Source organism: Denticeps clupeoides, chromosome 1 (assembly GCF_900700375.1).
Source record: "Denticeps clupeoides chromosome 1, fDenClu1.1, whole genome shotgun sequence".
Taxonomy (NCBI): Eukaryota; Metazoa; Chordata; class Actinopteri; order Clupeiformes; family Denticipitidae; genus Denticeps; species Denticeps clupeoides.
In genome coordinates this window covers 1,824,816-1,830,815 of record NC_041707.1, presented here as the reverse complement: position 1 = coordinate 1,830,815, position 6,000 = coordinate 1,824,816, and positions in this window count along the sequence as shown.

Genomic DNA, 6,000 nt, shown 5'->3' with positions numbered 1-6,000 from the left:
GTGTGTGTGTTTGTGTGTTGCTACTCTGACTACTTTATTCGGCCTCTTCGCTTCTCCACCAGCACCACACCCTCTGCTCCAGGAGTCAGATTATTCCTCCTGCCAGTTTGTGCATCTTGTGCACAAGGTCCTGCAAACTTCATCTCATCCGAACCTACTGGGCGCCAGACTCCGCTCCAGTTTGTCCCGCCGGCTTTGTCCTCTCTTAAGGAAGGGCTCCAACCTGACAAAGACCCCAACACAACAATCAGACACCCCAGCAGAGCTTTGTATGTTTTTCTCATTCTGCAGCTCTACATCTGGCAACCCACAAGTCTCATCCGAGTTCATGTTTAATTATTTTACAGGAATGTTATTAATGACCATGATTATTACTGATGTGTATATACATCGACTGTGAAGGCCCGCAAACAAGTGAACAGAAGATTAATCTTCCAAATGAATGATCTCATTTTAAATAGAAGGGCAGCTGAATGAACAGTATAATAGAAATGTCCGAAATATATTAAAATAACTCATCAGCCAGTGGTTGAAATATAAATATTGGATTTTGTCTTCTGTGGTCTGCAACCTGAAACCGTGATGGTGTGTGAGACTCATCTGCGTTTCCAGGTCCTCCACACCTCTGGGTAAATAGACGCCCACGACCACTCAGTTTCACACATTAGCCCTGACGGAGGCGCTTTGCATCGCCTCACGTTCCGGTAATCGCCAAACGACTCTCCGCTTCCGCCGCCTGATTGTGCTGCCAAGGTCCATGCAAGCAGTTGCCTGTTATAATAAGAGATGGTGGGAGGGGGAGTTGCGGGGTCTTTAAATCAGCAGACTGGACCAGCACGGTGGGGGGGTGTGGCCTTTCCCGTCATTCTATTATCCAGACACATCTCAAAAACAAAAAGCCCTCAACTGAAATGAGGTTTGGCTGCTGGTGATGAAACAGTGAGCATGGTGCTTCTCTACCACATGCTGAGTTGACTGTGAATCTGTGTGTTTGTGGACGTAATTTGTTCAGTGCATTCAATGGATCTGCTCCTGATGACGAAAAAAATGATTTCTGTGCTTGGTGGTCTCTTGGATTGAAAGTGAAAGTGAAACAACACTGAAATGTGTCCTCTGTATTTAACCATCACCCTTAGAGAGCAGTGGGCAGCCATGATAGGTGCCCTGGGGAGCAGTGTGTGGGGATGGTACATTCATCTAGAGGACCTCAATGGCCCTTTGTGGTTTGGGACTTGATTAAGGGTCCACTTCCTTCTCTACTAGGCCACCACTACCCATCCTAGGTCTCCTAGGCCACCAAGTGAGCTTCCCACTGCTCACTAAGGGTGACGGTTAAATGCAGAGGACACATTTGGTTGTGTCACCATGTGCTGTGCTTGCTGTGGATCACAATGAGATCTTAACCCTGAGTGTCCCAAGGGGGACTGTTCCTGTAACTACTGACTGTTAGGGGCTCTGGATAAGGGCGTTTGGTAAATGCCGTAAATATAAATGATCTCTTTTATTGATGGTGTCTGGTTGCAGGGTTTGGGGGTCTCCGGGATTATTGATGGTCTCTGTTTGCAAGGGTTTGGGGGTCTCCGGGATTATTGGTGGTCTCTGGTTGCAGGGTTTGGGGGTCTCCGGGATTATTGGTGGTCTCTGGTTGCAGGGTTTGGGGGTCTCCGGGATTATTGGTGGTCTCTGGTTGCAGGGTTTGGGGGTCTCCGGGATTATTGGTGCTCTCTGGCTGCAGGGTTTGGGGGTATCTGGGATAATTGGTGCTATCTGGGTGCAGGGTTTGGGGGTCTCCGGGATTATTGGTGGTCTCTGGTTGCAGGGTTTGGGGGTCTCGGGGATTATTGGTGATCTCTGGGTGCAGGTTTTGGGGGTATCCGGGATAATTGGTGCTATCTGGGTGCAGGGTTTGGGGGTCTCCGGGATTATTGGTGGTCTCTGGTTGCAGGGTTTGGGGGTCTCTGGTTGCAGGGTTTGGGGGTCTCCGGGATTATTGGTGGTCTCTGGTTGCAGGGTTTGGGGGTCTCTGGGATTATTGGTGGTCTCTGGTTGCAGGCTTTTGGGGTCTCGGGGATTATTGGTGGTCTCTGGTTGCAGGGTTTGGGGGTCTCTGGGATTATTGGTGCTCTCTGGGTGCAGGTTTTTGGGGTCTCTGTGATTGGTTGAAACAGAGTTCTGCTCTGGTTGGACTGAAATGCACCATTGCCAGTTTTTCATCATCCTTTCTTTCGCATTTCAGGACGTAAGCAGCTTCTTGCACATTTCTATTGTTCTGCTCATCCGTAACTGATCCCCTTTGTTTGGTGGAGGGACTGCTGTGCGCAGTATGATCCTGAATGCCAGAACACGGTCTGGCCCGGCTGGAGAATTAGACACAGTAATTGGCAACGAGAGTTTAATTTATCCAATGCAAGAGTGCGGCGTTTCTGCGCTGTTGTGGCACCATCTTTTCAACAGACAGGCAGAGCATGAAATGGACTGTCGTCTCTTCTTTTCGTCCTTTGTTCTAGACTCTTTTGGGAGCGAGAGAGGAAACAGTGGTGCCACACCACATCACCCCGCAGCCGGACCGACCCTTATGACCAATCTGGTCCGACTTTCACCCATCTGCACTCACCTGTTCTGCAGTTTTTTTTGGGGAAGGCAAAAGCTCTGAGACGAGTCCCTGAGGGACGATGCATTGTCGCTCGCTGACGCGCCCTTGAACCGCTCGCCTGAGACAGTAAATAAGACAGAACCGGCTGGAGCACGCTGACATGTCTGCAGGATTTTTTCGCATCTCTGCATTTTCTACTGTGAACGGCGGAACGTCTCCCCTTCTGTCTAAACAGTGATATAAAGCAGTTCAAATAACCTTCTTTACTGTCAGCATAAAACGTACTAATGGTGAAAAAACCAAACAGTTCAATACAGAATTACAGAATTGTTGCAGCAGATGAAAAAAATGTTACACCCATTATTAAGAAGACACAGAGAAAGCATGTCTAAAGGATTCATGTTTCATTCTTTAGGGATTTTAATAATGAACCAAACTTTATCCTTTTCATGTGGTTTTAAAATCTACACGTTTTCATAAGTTCCAGTTTCATCTCCGCTGCACACAGGATACAAAGCAGCATGATTGAGGACAAGGGACAAAAAAAAAAAAAAACCAGATCTGATTATTATCACATAAAGTCCCAAACACAAATCAAATTATTATTAATTGTCACAACCATCTGACATGGCGAGGCAGGTGAACGGAGATGATGACAAGATGAGATGACGAGGAAGAAGGAAGAAGGACGTATTCGCGCAACGTCACGAAACCGGGGTTTAATGGGTGAAGAACGGGACAGGGAAGACATCCGGGGACTAGTGAACATGTAACATAACAAAGACCCGACCGTGAGCAGACACGAACAGGGCAGCTTTATATAATAAGACACAGGTGAACACGTTTAGGAAACATTACACAGGACTAATGTGAAACTCCGGTCTGGATCCTGGACCGGAGCAACCCCTTCCGGACCGGATCATGACATTAATTAAAGCAATATTTTTTTTTTTTCTTGTAGTTTTGTAGTCTTATTTCTTGAGGGATCAGCAGCCTTTGTCCATCAACCAGCAAAGGACCACCGATTCTTCACCTTCTACCTTTCGGAATTCGTGTAGAGTTCAACCGCTCCGTCTGCACCGGCATGATTCATACGGATAAACGGATAAACGGGGTGCAGTTCATATCGATTCAGACGGTATTCAGAATGGCAGGATCATGATGTCCTCCTGGTGTTGCCATCTTCATAAAGTCCAATAACCAGAGTGGATCTCACCCCCTCAATGCCCCCGAGCCAAGAGGAAAAACATGTTGTGATGCCATTATCGTCTGCTTTCACATCTTTAGATACCGAGTTCTTCACGTTGTTACAGAAAGTGATGAGTGCAAAGTAGATCTGCTTCTGCTTCTGCTCTAAACGCTTCCAGTATGAAATGTGGGACGGTGCTGATGCAGGTATAAAAAGATCTGCGTCTCTGCCCTCTTTAAGGGCCGAATCACACAATCGTGGTGCCAGATGAAGGAGAACGGGGCTATAAGCCACACTAAGCGGCGGAGCCTCACGGGCTCCAGCCTCATCTACATTTCAAAGACATTTCGGTGTTTCAGAGCAGAGGCGACCCTGATTTAACCTCAAAAAGTGCGTTCTTTCAGCTGACCTCCAAACAGGCACTGCAGTGTTCCGTTGGAGAACCGGTGAGCAGTAACGTAATCATCTCGCTGCTGCAGCACCAATGAAGGTTGTGAAATGTGCAACAACAACAACAACATTTATTTCTTATATAGCCCAAAATCACATACAGTATGTCTCAATGGGCTTTGACAGGCCCTACAGTTGACACCCCCCACACTTGACCCTTCTGCACACAAGGAAAAACTCCACACAAAAAAACTCTAGGAGAGAGAAGAAAAAAGAAAGGAAGAAACGTTGGGAAGGAGTGATACAGAGAGGGACCCCCTTCCAGGGTAGTGTGAGCCTGCAAATGGTGTCCGTGCAGGGTTGGATATGATATAAAGTCATTACGGTTGTAGAGTTGGAGAAGTAGCCACACGTGGCAAAGCACCCGCGCCGGCAGTAGAACCGAGGTCTCCATGTTCCCATCGCGAGTTCTCCTGTGTTCTGACGAGTTCTGCTCCTCGACGTTGTGGTGGGACCATGCTCCTGTTTCAGAGATGGAGTCATGACGTGCTTCATATCATTAATATTCAACCCACAGGCAGGAAATCTGCAGCAGGAAACAGATGTTCTACCTGCTCAGCTAAATGGCGCTGCATCCCTGCGGAGCCTTTTGAGGGGCTCAGAACCCCGAAAGAAACCTTCTCTCTACTCTAAATGCATACAATGTGCTGTACGGCCCATCTGACCCATGTCAGGATTTACTGGAATGATCTATGATGGAAAAATCGATACATATTATGTATTATCATCCTTCTTCTCAAGAACCTGCACTGGGACAGGGCCAGACATGTGACCTGGATTTAACCCACATTTCATAACTTTCTAATGTTCTACCGCCTACTCTCCACATGTTGAGCTCCTCCTCGCCATCTTTCTGATCTGCTGTTGTCCTGATGCAGCAGGACTCTTCTGACGGGTCTGGCCCCATTTACAATGTCCTTGCCCTGCTCCACCCTGGTCAAAAAGCGTTCCTCAGAACAGGACATGAACATGTGGCCGATCTACTGTAGAGGACTCACTCCTTCACAACGAAGAAATGAAATTGTCCTTCCTCCAGTAATCCTCATCCTCACTTCTGCATCAGTCAGAGGAGTGAAGAACAGCACACATCTCCACCAATGCAAGTCATTTTTGAGTGTTGCCAAGGGAACACATCATTGTGGAGACATCATGTCTGCACCTCCTGTTTTTATCAGGTCTCAGACCATTAGACTGTAAATTGATCCAGATGGATCCAATTACACAATCATTTCTGCTGTGTGCAACGCAAGGTTCTTCTTATTGGTTAAAGAGTTGGTTTCGTGTGTGTGTGTGTGAGTGTGCATGTGGGGGTGGGGCTACAGTTTCTCTTATGTACTGCACGTACATACGTGTGATTGAGATCTAATGATGAAAGATGTTAGAAACCGGATAAGAAGGTCAGCGTGAGTCGCAAGGTCTTTACTTTCTGGTGTTTTGTGTTTGTTGTGAAGTTCTGATGGGGGCTGGACCACGTCCCCTGTCAGTGGTAATGGGCCTGTGGCAGATTTCTGAAAAAGTGGGCGTTTATTTCGTGGCAGCAGCACTCCTCTACCATTTACAGGCTTCAAAAGAGACATTACTGAATCATTTTAATAGACCCACTGCACAGATTGTTAGAGCGGTCGACTGGGGTTAACCTAGAGAACCGGACCTGTGTTCATTTTCATACCATCTCGTCCCTCAGTAGTCTGTCCACTCCTGTTGCAAGGCTGTGGGGACGGTGAGTTTCTTCTGAGACACAAGAGGTGTTTTGGGCCAGTGGGTGAGG